This window comes from Salvelinus sp. IW2-2015, unplaced genomic scaffold, assembly GCF_002910315.2.
Source record: "Salvelinus sp. IW2-2015 unplaced genomic scaffold, ASM291031v2 Un_scaffold2750, whole genome shotgun sequence".
Lineage (NCBI taxonomy): Eukaryota > Metazoa > Chordata > Actinopteri > Salmoniformes > Salmonidae > Salvelinus > Salvelinus sp. IW2-2015.
In genome coordinates, this window is record NW_019944053.1 from 72918 (window position 1) to 87080 (window position 14163).

Below are 14163 nucleotides of genomic sequence, written 5' to 3' on the forward strand. Positions count from 1 at the left end.
TTCCCCATTTAGAGGCAACGATTACCAGCTGCCTCTAATTGGGAACCATACAAAACTCCAACATAGAAAATATAAACTAGAACACCCCCTAGTCACACCCTGACCTACTACACCATAGAGAACCAAGGGCTCTCTATGGTCAGGGTGGGACAACTGCAATGTTGGTTAAGGGCTTGTAAGTAAACATTTCACTGTAAGGTGAAACACCTGTTGTATTTGGTGCATGTGACAAATACAATTTCATTTGATATGTGTAGTGTTCCAAAACATTTGATTTGATGTGGAATCATGTGTTTTTTCCTAATGAAGCAATTAAAAGTGATACTCTTTCAGAATGACATGCATATATCGCATAAAAGTGCTAAAATCTATTGAATTGCAGATTGCACCTTAAAATATAAGTTACATAGTATAAAGTTTGTTATCAGTAACATGAAGTTGCATTTGTTATTATTTCAAGCTAATATTGGTGCAATGTGACTTTCTTTGTTGTATGCTGAAAACTACACATCAATCTGGACACTCTGAAGATGATGATGGTAATATTTGTTCTCTTCATCAGCTCCATCTCTTAATGCTTCTTCCTATTTATATTTGTGATGTTTAAAGTTGATTTTGGCTGACATTATTAGTTTTGTGTCTCGAAATACATGTGAAAGGCATTGTATAATGCTGGTTTGATTTTGTGCAGCGATGTGATGGCTGTTCGACCATACACCCCACAGCTCCCAGATATCAGTGGAGATCTGTCACTCTCAGATGTGTCATACACATGGTTAACACCCAGTCAGATCAATTCCGAAAGAACATGAATGTATTATCAGTGCAGCTGAGTTCCACAGTGGTACTACAGAGTCTGGGTTACATCAGCAGCGGATTCTAACGAGATGATTGCAGTACAACTGACAGTGACACGTACGTCTTCTTATCCATCTCTTCACATCTGTGCCTCCATTCTTATAACCACTTGAATCTGGCCCCATTTTAAGGATGCTGTTCCAGTGTTGTTTGTTGAAAACCATCTGTTGTGTGTTTCCTCAGCTCTGCCCAAAGCTACACTGACTGTAGAGCCAAACCCTGTGTTCCCTGGAGAGACAGTCACTCTGACGTGTTCAGTAGGGTCTGACAGTATCTGGAACTATCAGTGGTACAAAGACAGTAATGATTATGTACTACCCCAGTCTGCCAGACACACTATAACAGGAGACACTCTCACCATCAATGGAGCAACAGTGAATGAGGGTCCCTACTGGTGTCAGGGAGAGAGAGAGTCCAGACCCACTTCTTCATCCATCAGTGACCCTGTCACTATCACTGTCAATGGTGAGTAGTGTCATACAGATGGACACTATTTATATTAAGTCAATCATAATAGAGCAGATTCTATGTATGAATCAACTAACTTCATGTGTCATTTACTGTACTCTAGTTGAATGTATTGTACTGTGCTCTACTGAACTCTACCCTACTCTATTGCATTGTACTCTATTGAAATGTACCCTACTCTACTGAACTGTACCCTACTGTACTCTAGTTGAATGTATTGCACTCTGCTCTACTGTACTGTACCCTACTCTATTGTAGTGTAATCTACTGAACTGTACTCTACTATATTGTACTGTGCTCAACTGAACTGTACCCTACTCTATTGTACTGTACTCTACTGAACTTTACCCTACTCTACTGTACAGTACTCTACTGAACTGTACCCTACTCGATTGAACTGTGCTCTACTGAGCTGTACCCTACTCTATTGTACTGCGCTCTACTGAACTGTACCCTACTCTGTTGTACTGTACTCTACTGAACTGTACCCTAATCTACTGTACTGTGCTCTACTGAACTGTACCCTACTCTACTGTACTGTGCTCAACTGAACTGTACCCTACTCTATTGTACTGTGCTCAACTGAACTGTACCCTACTCTATGGTACTGTACTCTACTGAACTGTACCCTACTCTACTGCACTGTGCTCAACTGAACTGTACCCTACTCTATGGTACTGTACTCTACTGAACTGTACCCTACTCTATTGTACTGTACTCTACTGAACTGTACCCTACTCCTCTGTACTCTACTTGAATATATTGTATTGTGTTCTACTGTACCCTACCCTATTCTATTTCACTGTACTCTAGTGTACTGTCCCCTACTGAACTGTAACCTACTCTATTGTGGTGTGCTCTACTGAACTCTACCATACTCTGTTGTTCTGGGCTCTACTGAACAGTACCCTACTCCTCTGTACTCTACTTGAATATATTGTACTGTGTTCTACTCTACTGTACCCTACTCTATTGAACTGTGCTCAACTGAACTGTACCCTACTCTTTTGTACTGTACTGAACTGTACCCTTCTGTACTATGCTCTACTGAACTCTACCCTACTGTATTGTACTGTTCGCTACTGTACCCTACTCTACTTAACTGTGCTCTACTGAACTGTACACTACTCTATTGTACTGTGCTCTACTGTACTGTACCCTACTCTATTGTACTGTGCTCTACTGAACTRTACTGTTCTCTAGTTGAATGTATTCTACTKYGTTCTACTGAACTGTTCCCTGCTCTATTGCACTGTGCTCCACTGAACTGTACCCTACTGTCTGTGTCTGTACAGTAAAACTTCCATCCAGAAAGACTCTACAGTAGCTCAGTGTCACACTGTCTCCTGTGAATATGTTCTCTTGTCAGAAGTCAGTGTGGTCTTTGGCTGGATAATCTGTTGGTATTTCAATATGTTTGAGTGATAAGAATAACAATCAACAACAATAATGACTCACTATTTCACAGTAACAGTGACATCATCACTGATGAATAAAGATGTGGGTCTGGATCTTACTCTCTCCCTGACACCAGTAGAGACCCTGGTCAGACCTCAGCAGCTCTAACTGATGGTGAGAGTGTCTCCTGTTATAGTGGGTCTGAACAGACTGGGAATAGCTAACATTATCCATTCCTGTCTTTGTACCACTGATAGTTCCTGCCCTCCAGGACACTACACACCCGATGTCACAGGGAAAGGCCATAAGATCATCGCAAGGACAACAACCACCCAGCCACTGCCTGGGTTACCCCGATAATGCATCCAGAAGGCGAGGTCAGTACAGAGTGCAATCAAAGCAGGGACCGAGAGACCTGAAACAGCTTTCCTATCTCAAGACATCAGACTGTTAAACAGCTCACCACTAAACATCGTAGCGGCGGTGCCACATACTGACTCAACTCCGCACTTTAAAATGGGAATTGGATGGAAATTAATGTAAAAATGTTACCACTAGCCATTTAAACAATGGCCACTTGAATATAATGTTTACATACCTACATTACTCATCTCATATGTAGTAGTACTGTACTCTATATCATCTACTGTGCATCTTGCCATCTTTATGTAATAACATGTACGATTGCCCACTTTAAAACTGTGGGCACTTTATGTTAACATACCCTACAGTACTCGTCTCAGTATGTATATACGTACTCTATACCATACTAGCTGCATCTTGGCCATCGTATTCTGTACCACCACTGGCCATTCATGATATTCTTTATGTGACATATTCGTTTATCCTTTACCTTGTGTGTGTGGTATAGGTAGTAGTTGTGGAATTGTTAGGTTAGATTACTTGTTGTTATTTACTGTCATTGTCGGAACCAGAAAGCAAGCATTTCGCTACACTCGGCAGTTAACAGTCTGCTAACCTGGTGTATGTGGACTAATAAATTTGATTGATTTGATTAAAATGAAAGATATCTGCAGACCTACTGAACACACTCAGAGAACTTCTCTCGCAGGAACACAGGGTTTTGGATCTTACAGTTCAGTTGAGCACATGTGGCAATAGAGTTGGGAAGAGTTCAGTAGAGGTACAGGGTACATATAGAGTAGGGTACAGTATCAGGTAGAGTAACAGTACGATAGAGTTTGGGAAGAGTTCAGTAGAGTAACAGTACAATAGAGTAGGGTAAGTTCATAGAGTACAGTAGCAATGAGTTAAGGGTACAATTTCAGTTTGAGCACAGTAGCAATAGATGTAGAGTACATTTTCAGTTGAGCACAGTACAATGAGAGTAAGCGGTACTTTCAGTTTGAGCAGGCATACATCGGGCGGCAGGAAGACCAGTGTTTAGAGCGTTGTAGTAACCGAGAAGGGTTGCAAGATCGAGATCCCCGGAGCTGACACAGGTAAAAACATTACTGTCGTCTGGCCCTGAACAAGCAGATAACCGCACTTGTTCCTAGACCGTCATTTGAAAATATATTTTTTCTAACTGACTTGCCTAGTTAGAATAAAGGTAAAATAAAAAATAACAAATAGAGTAGGGTTACAGTTTCAGTAGAGTTCAGTACAATAGAGTAGAGTACAGTTCAGTAAGAGTTCAGTATATAGGAGTGAGAGTACATTACCAATAGATGTAGGGTACAGTTCAGTTGAACACGCGGGTTAGCAGAGACTAGTAGCAGCACAGTACAGGTAGAGTAGCGTACAGTTCAGTAGACACAGTCCAGGTGGGAGTAGGGTGACAAGTTCAGTAGGGTAGAAGTACAATAGAGGCAGGAGTACAGTTCAGTAGAGCACAGTACAAGTAGAGTGGTACTGAGTTCAGGATTATGTTGGAAAAAAGATTTGTATTGCTTAACTGGACTTTGACTAGAGTAAATATATAGGTAAATTACAAAGAAGTTGCAGTTCGAGGTTTAGGAGTAGAGGTTCAGTAAGTAGGTAATATGTTCAGGAGATGTACAGTACAGGTAGAGTAAAGGTTCAGTAGGGTAAGTTCATGTAGAGTAAAGTACACGATAGAGTAGGGTACAGTGCAGTACAGTACAGTAGAGACAATACAGGGAGTAGGGTCAATACAGTAAAGAAGAGTAGGGGTAAGTTTCCAGTAGAGTAGAAGTACAGTTCAGTTGAGCAACTCATAAGTAGGGTACAGTTCAGTTGAGCACAGTGCAAGACATTCAACTAGAGTGACAGTATAAGAGTACAGTAGTTCCAGTAGGGACAGTTCAGTATGGGGAGGAGCAGCCAGTGAAAATAGAGTAGGTACAGTTGAGCGAGTAAGGAGTAAGGGCACTACAGAAGAGTAGGGTACAGTACAGTAGAACACAAAATAGAGTAGGGTAGCAGGTTCTGGTTAGAGCACTAGTGGCTAATAGAGTGGGACTGTTAATGTAGAGTAGGGTACAGTTGAGCACAGTACAATTCTGTGGTGGCAGGTAAGCTAGTGGTTTTTAGAGGCGTGTTTGGGACAAGTATTGACCGGAGAAAGGTTGCAAGATGAAGTGCGCCGCGAGCTGTACAAAGTAGAAAATCTGCCCTGATAGCAGTACCCTGTTCGCTAGGCCGTCATGTGAAAATTTATAGAATGTGTTTTATACTGACTTGACTAGATAAGTGATAAGCGGTAAAAATAAAAAAAAAGTTCAGGTTCAGTAGAGTAGTAGTTCAGTAGAGTAGTAGTATCAGTCAGAGTACAGTCCGGTAGTACAGCTTCAGTCGATAGCACAGTACAATAGGAGCAGTTATGAGACGTACTAGTAGAGTAGGGTACAGTTTCTAGTAGGCACAGTTAGCAGTAGATTAGGGTACATGTTCAGTAGAGGTACTAGTATCAACAGAGTAGGGTAAGTTCAGTAGAGAAGTCAAGGTAGGACATACGTAGAGGAAGGATACAGCGTAGGTACGAGCCACTGTTCAGCCAGTAGGTACGAAGTTCAGTAAGAGATTGCTAGCAGGTACTTAGTCAGGGTCAGTAGAGTACAGTACAATAGAGTAGTACAGTCTGAGCACAGTTACAATATAGTAGGGTACAGTTCAGTATCATACAATAGAAGAGGTACAGGGTTCCAGGTTGAGCACAGTGAAGTAGGTACAGAACAGTTGAACAGCAGTCCAATACCGTACAAGTAGGAGTACGAGTAGAGTGAGAGTACAGTAGAGCGTACAGTAACATAGAGTAGGTTACAGTAGCGAGACAGAGTATGGTATAGTACAGTAGAGCTTAGTAGCAGTAGAGTAGGTTACAGTTCAGTGAGCACAGTGGAATAGAGTAGGGTAACAGTGTCAGAAGAGCACAGTAGAGTAGGGTACAGTTCCAGAGTTGAGAACAGTACAATAGAGTAGGGTACAGTACAGTTGAGGCACAGAACAGTAGAGCAGGGTTATAAGTTTCACGAGAGCACAGTACAGAAGAGTAGGGTAGAGTACAGTCCAGTATTAGTAGTAGGGTACAGTAGAGTAGGGTAGAGTTGCAGTATCAATAGAGGAGGGTAAGTACATTTAGGGAGCACATCAACAATATTGTAGGGTACAGTTAGTAGAGCACAGTACAGGGTGGATGTACAGTAGAGTAGGGTATAGTTCAGTAGAGCACAGTACGAATAGGATGTATGGAACAGTTCAGTTGAGGCACAGTAAAATAGAGTAGTCCAGTTCAGTAGCAAGTACAGTAAAGTAGGGGTACAGTGGCAATAGAGGTGGGTAAGATTTCAGTATGAGTAGAAGTAGGGTAATAGTTCAGGAAGGGTACAGTACAGTAGAGTAGGTGTACAGTACAGTAAAGTCAGTTGCAGTTGAGCACGAGTGCAAAAGTAGTAGGGGTAATAGTTAGTAGAGCACAGACAGAAAAGTAGGATTACAATAGAGTACAGTAGGGTAGAGTACACTTTTACATAGTACAATAGCAAGTTAGGGTGTAGGTCAGAGGGTAGGGGCATCGTGCAATAGCAGTGAGGGTGTAGTAGAAGTAAGAGCACAGTTGCAATAGAGTAGGGTGTAGTAGAGTAGAGCAGCAGTACTAGTCGGAGCAGGGTACAGTAAAGTTACAGTAGAATATGGTACCATACAGTCGCGCACTGTACATAGAGTAGGTTAACAGTTCAGTGCAGAGCACTGATACAGTGGGGAAAAAGTTTTGAGAATGACACAAATATTTATTTCCACAAAGTTGTGCTACTTCAGTGTCTTTAGATATTTTTGTCAGATGTTACTATGGAATACTGAAAGTATAATTACAAGCATTTCATAAGTGTTCAAAGGCTTATATTGACATTACATAAAGTTGATTTAAAGAGTCAATATTTGCAGTGTTGACCTTCTTTTTTCAAAACCTCTGCAATCCGCCCTGGCATGCTGTCAATTCACTTCTGGCACATCTGACTGAAGGCAGCCATTCTTGCATATCAATGCTTGGAGTTTGTCAGAATTTGTGGGTTTTTGTTTGTCCACCCGCCTCTTGAGGATTGACTACAAGTTCTCAATGGGATTAGGTCTGGGGAGTTTCCTGGCATGGACCAAATATCGATGTTTTGTTCCCGAGCCACTTAGTTATCACTTTTGCCTTATGGCAAGGTGCTCCATCATGCTGAAAAAGCATTGTTCGTCACCAAACTGTTCCTGGATGGTTTGGAGAAGTTGCTCTCAGAGGATGTTTTGGTACATTCTTTATTCATGGCTGTGTTCTTAGGCAAAATTGTGAGTGGCACTCCTTGGCTGAGAAGCAACCCAACATGATTGGTCTCAGGATGCTTTTCTGTTGGCATGACACAGGACTGATGGTAGAGCTCACCTTGTCTTCTCCGGATTTTTTTCCGGATGCCCAAGCAATCGAAAGGGGATTCATCAGAGAAAATGAATTTACCCACCTTCAGACAGTCCAATCCCTGTACCTTTTGCAGAATATCAGTCTGTCCTGATGTTTTTCCTGGAGAGAAGTGGCTCTTTGCTGCCTTTTGACACAGGCTATCCTCAAAGTCTTTGCCTCACTGTGCGTGCAGATGCACACCTGCCTGCTGCCATTCCTGAGCAAGCTCTGTACTGGTGGTGCCACGATCCGCAGCTGAATCAACTTTAGGAGACGGTCCTGGGCTTGCTGGACTTTCTTGTGGCGCCCTGAAGCTTTTCACAACAATTGACGCCTTTTGATGATCCAATAAATGGTTGATTTATCCTTGCCTGTGAAGCCTTTTGTGCAAAGCAATGATACGCACGTGTTTCCTTGCAGGTAACATGGTTGAAGAGAAGAACAATGCTTCCAAGTACCACCCTCCTTTTGAAGCTTCCAGTCTGTTATTCAGTACAGTACAGTAGAGCAGGGTGCAGTACAGTAGAGTACAGTAGGGTACAGTACAGTAGAGTACAGTAGAGTAGGGTACAGTACAGTAAGAGTACAGTAAAGTAGGGTACAGTTCAGTGGAGCACAGTGCAATAGAGCAGGGAACAGTTCAGTAGAAACAGTAGAATACATTCAACTAGAGAACAGTAAGTTCAGTAGAGCACAGTACAATAGAGTAGGGTACAGTACAGTAGAGCACAGTACAATAGAGTAGTGTACAGTTTCAGTAGAGCACAGTTAAGTAGAGTAGGGTACAGTAGCGAACAGTACAATACAGTAGGGTAGAGTTCAGTAGAGCATAGTACAGAAGGGTACAGTTCAGTACAGTACAAAAGAGTAGGGTACAGTTCAGTTGAGCACAGTTCAATAGAGTAGGGTACAGTAGAGTAGAACACAGTACAATATTATTCAAGTAGAGTACAGAGGAGTAGGGTACTGTTCAGTAGAGCCCAGAAAACAGAGTATGGTGAGTTCAGTAGAGCACACCACAATAGAGTAGGTTACAGTTCAGTAGGGGACAGTACAACTAGAGTACAGTGAAATAGAATAGGTAGGGTACAGTAGAAGAACACATACAATATATTCAAGTAGAGTACAGAGGAGTAGGGTACAGTTCAGTAGAGTACAGTACATAGAGTAGGGTACAGTTCAGTGAGCACAGTACAGGTAGAGTAGGGTACAGTTCAGTAGAGTACAAGTCCATAGAGTAGGGTAAAGTTCAGTAGAGTACAGTAACAATAGAGTAGGGTAGCAGTTCAGTAGAACGCAGTACAGTAGAGTAGGGTACAGGTCCACTAGGGACAGTACAATAGAGTAGGGTACAGTTGTCCAGTAGGGTAGCGTTTCAGTAAGACAGTACAATAGAGTAGGGTACAGTTCAGTAGAGCACAGTACAATAGAGCACAGTACAGTAGACAAAGTAGAGTAGTGTACAAGAAGTATACAGTTTCATGAGAGTAAACATGGAGTAAAGGGTAGCAGTTCAGTAAGTAGGGTACAGTAAGTAGTGTACATACAAGTAGAGTAGGGTACAGTTCAGTAGAGACACAGTAACAATAGAGTAGGGTAAGTTCAGTAGAAGCACAGTACAATAGAGAAGTACAGTACAGTAGAGCCTACAAGTACAAAAAGTGTAGTACAGTTCATATTGAGCCTAGGCACTAGAATAGTAGGGTAACAGTAGGTCAGTAGAGCAGGTCGTAGGTATTCAGTAGAGTACAGGTGGTACAGTCATAAGAGTAGGGTACACTTTCAATGAGACAGTACAGCAACGGAGTAGGGTAGCAGTTCATCGAGGTAGAGCTAACAGTACAGTATTACCATTCACAACTAGAGTAGGGTACAGTTCAGTAGGAACCAGTAACAATGAGTAGGGTCACAGTTAGTAGAACACAGTACAAATAGAGCAGCAGTACAGTAGTAGAGTAACAGTAACAAAAGTATACAGTTTTCATTTTTGAAGCACACTACAATGGAGGTAGGGTACAGTTCAGTAGAGTAGGGTACAGTAGAGTAGTGTACAGTACAATAGAGTAGGGTTACAGTTCAGTTGAGCACAGTGTACAATAGAGTAGGGTAGAGTTACAGTAGAGTACAATAGTGTAGGGTAAGCAGTTACAGTAGAGTACAGTTTCAGTAGAGCACAGTACAGTAGAGTAAGTGTGGCGTACAGTACAACAGAGAGGGTACAAGTACAGTAGAGTACAGTAGAAGTAGGTGTAGAGTAGAAGGTACAGTACAGTAGAGTAGGGTAGAGTAACAGTTCAGTAGAGCACAGTACAGTAGAGTAGTGTGCAGTACAGTACAATAGAGCAGGTACAGTACAGTAGAGCTAGAGTAGGGGTAGAGTACAGTTCCGTAGAGCACTGTAGAGTAGGGTACAGTACAGTAGAGTACAGTTCAGTTGAGCACAGGTGCAAAAGAGTAGGGTACAGTACAGTTGGTACAGTAGAGAAGGGTACAGTATAGTTGTGTACAGACACCCAATAATGGCATCAGATACATAAGATGAAACCTCTATAAAATGTTTTCCTTTAATGTTCAAACATGCAAGTTTAGGAGTCAGTGTAAGGACAGACTCCTCTCCATAGAAAGTATGTGTATAAACAATTCTCTGTACTAAACTAATTTAAAACAACCTGTGGTTTTTGTTATTGTTTGGAGTTTGGAGACTTCAGAACAACCTGTCAATCTCTGTCCAACACGCTTTTAACTAAGAATTCTGACACAATATAAATAGTGCCATCTTTATGACAAAAACACAAAGTATCAACCTTCTACAGCTGAGAGTAACAGCCTACTTGGTTGTGAAGATGTGGGTCTAGACACTCTGTCTCCTTCCACACGCAGTAGAGACCTGGTCAGCCTCAGCTGCTCTTCTGATGGTGATGGTGTCTCCTGTTATAGTGTGTCTGAATACTTCTGGGAAATACTACATTTCATTCTGTCTTTGATGCCACTGATAGATCCATCTACTGTAAGACCCTACTGAACACATCAGAGTAGCTGTCCTCTCATGTATGCAGGGTTTTGGCTTCACAGTCAGAGTAGTTTGGGAAGAGCTGTGAAAATACACAAAACATCTGGATACCTGCCTGGGTAACTTCAGCTGATGCTGTAACATTGTGGATAAAAGTATATTTTACATATGTTGACTACATTCAGTTAGAATTACAGTAAATCGTTATATAAAGACAAATGCGTCAGAGCATCCCAATCTTTCCAAAGTATGATCTGACTTCATTAAGTAGTACGGGTATACCAGTATTATTTTCCAGACCATATAGAACTTATATGCAAAAGTAAATGTGGAACCCTTTCACATTAGTGGATTCCGGCTTTTTCAGCCGACACCGTTGCTGAACATTGTATAAAATCAAGCACACATGTATGCTCCATAAGAACCACATTGCAGTAGAATGGCCTTACTGAAGAGCTCAGTGCTTTCAACATGAACACCGTCATAGGAATGCCACTGTCTAACAGTTCAGTTGTCAAAGTTTATTGTATGAATCTGGAAACCCATGTGTTTTGATTAATTAGCTTATGCATCAGATTAATTATGTTGTTATGATGTTTATCACTTTTCCTATCATTATTTGGCAAAATAGAAGGTGGTTTTGGTGTAGGTTTCAAAAATGCAGAGGTAAAAGAGAACCCTAGATGATATTTTTTTTTACTATAAACATTGCCATTGACGCTTCCACCATTTAAAAGTAATCAACTTAGGTGGGGATTCCTATGGTTTGGGAGTGATCCAGCCAATGATTCAGAGAGTATTGTCTTCCTACGCAATTGGTTGCCTCATAGAGAATAGATAGAGGACTCTAGTGCCCAAAAAGCCATGTTTTTATCATGGCCGCCACAATTGAGGGCTTTCACAATTTTGAAGTATTCAACTGGGTTGGACTTCCTATGGGTTAAGAAAGGATCACATAATTCCATTCAGGTTCGTCAAGGGATAGCAATTAATTATACTTGTGAGTAAAATTCCATAACTGCAGGTGCAGTAAATCACCAACCTTGACTATTGTACCATTTCAAAAACAACCCTAGGTGGCATAGTGTGAACCCTTTCTGTTGATTTAATCCAACTCATAGAAATAGTAAGAAGAAGAAATTGAACAATTTCCCTAAATGGAGATGGCCTCAAGAAGGCTGACCATGCTCTCACTGATGCCATAATGGGACATACAGGTAACAATTTGATGCAAATGTCTATCTAAGTCCATGTGTTGCCTATGGTTTGTAAACCAAGTTTTAGACAAGAACATTGGTCCCACTTCCAGAACCAGTGAAATGAGATAACAAGCATAAAGACCAATTGTATGTGTTCTTGAGTGGTCTCAAGACCGAGACCACTAGATCCTGAGTGGTCTCAAAGAACGCAAGACCGGCTAGATCCTGAGTGGTCCTCAAGACCAAAGACCACTAGATCCTGAGTGGTCTCACAGACCCAGACCACTAGATCCTGAGTGTCTCAAGACCAAGACTACTTAGATCCTGAGTGGTCTCAAGACAAGACCACCAGATCCTGTTGTGGGTCTCAAGACCAAGACCACTAGTATCTGGTGGTCTCAAAGACCAAAGACCACCAGATCTGTGTGGTCTCAAGACGCAAGACCAACTAGATTCCTGAGTGCATCTCAAGACAAGACCACTAGATTCCTGAGTGGTCTCAGCACCAAGACCACTAGATCTGAGTGGTCTCAAGACCAAGACTACTACGATCTGAGTGGTCTCAAGACCAAGACCACCAGATGCTGTGTGTCTAAGACGCAAGACCACCAGATCTGTGTGGTCCTCAAGCCAAGACCACTAGATCCTCAGTGGTCTCAAGAGACCAAGACACAACTAGATCCTGAGTGGTTCTCAAGACCAAGACCACTAGATCCTGAGTGATCTCAAGACCAAGACACTAGATCCTGAGTGGTCTCAAAAAAGACCCCTAGATCCTGAGCCCATGGGCCCATCTATTAAATTATAAGAACGTCAAGTAAGAGTAAACTTGAGTAAGTTTACGACAGTAGAAACAGTACAAGTACAGGGTACGGTTCAGTTGAGGCACAGTACAGTAGAGTAGGGTACTAGTACAGTAGAGTATAGTACAATAGAGTAGGGTACAGTTCAGCCAGAACACAGTATAGAGGTAGGGTACAGTACAGTGAGTATAGTTAAATAGAGTAGGGTCAGTTTCAGCAGAACACAGTACAGTCGAGTGGGTACAGTACATTAGAAGTATAAGTACACATAGAGTAGGGTACAGTTCAGTGGAGCACAGTACAATAGAGTTAGGGTTTCAGTTCAGTTGGAGCACAGTTCAAAGACATTCAAGTAGAGTAGCAGCAGAGAAGGGAGACAGTTCAGTAGAACACAGTAGCAATAAGAGTATGGTAGTTCATAGAAACAGTACAATACGTTCCACAAGAGTACAATAGGTAGGGTAACAGTTCAGTGACCACAAGTACAGTAGATTAGGGTACAGTTAGTAGAACACAGTCCGAATAGAGTAGGGTACAGTTTTCAGTAGAAGTAGTACAGTAGCGCAGGGTTACAGTTCAGTAGAACATGTAATAGAGTAGGTGTACAGGTCAGTAAGGGTACAGTACAATAGATGTACGGAAGGTCAGTAGGGTACGGTACAATAGAGTAGGGTACAGTACAGTGAGTAACAATAGCGTAGGGTAAGTTCAGTAAGACAGTACAATAGAGTAAGGTCCAGTTCAGTAGAGCACAGTAAATAGAGTAGCGTAAGGTCAGTAGGTACGGTACATAGAGTAAGGGGTCAGTAGCAGTAAGTACGAGTACAGTACAAAGTATACAGTTAGTTGAGCAAATACAATAGAGTAGGGTACAGTACAGTAGAGTACAGTACAAAAGTAATCAGTTCCAGTTGAGCCAATACAATTAGAGTAGGGGTACCAGTTCAGTTGAGCACAGTACCCTAGAGTAGGGACAGTAAGTACAGTACAATAGAGTAGGGTGCAGTACAGTTAGAGTACAGTTCAGTTGAGCACAGTGGCAATAAGAGTATGGAATAGTTCAGTAGAGCACAGTACAGTAGAGTAGTGTGGCAGTAGCAGTACAATAGAGCAGGGTAACAGTACAGTAGAGTAGAGTAGGGCTACAGTTGAGTAGAGCCGCACTGTAGAGTAGGGTACAGTACAGTAGAGTAACAGTTCAGTTGAGCACAAGTCGAAAAGAGTATAGGGTAAGTACAGTTGAGTCAGTAGAGAAGGGTACAGTCAGTAGTAGTACAGACACCATAATGGCACAGATACAAGATGAAACCTCTATATAAATGTTTCCTTTATGATTCAAACATCGAAGTTTAGGAAGTCAGTGTAACAGGACAGACTCCCTCTCCATAGAAGTATGTGTATAAACAATTACTTCTGTACTAAACTAATTTAACAATATGTTTGTTATTGCTTTGGAGTTTGGAGACTTCAGAGAAAACCTGTCCCAACACTGTCCCAACACTTTAAACTAAGAATTCCCTGAACAGATATAAATAGTGTCCATCTTTCTGACAAAACACAAAA

At 41.7% G+C, this 14163-nt stretch overlaps 1 pseudogene; it reads left to right on the plus strand.

Moving 5' to 3' along the window:
- The first annotated feature begins 887 nt into the window (after nt 1-887).
- Nucleotides 888-14163, plus strand: part of LOC111960149 (Fc receptor-like protein 5) — a 15344-nt pseudogene continuing 2068 nt past the window's right edge.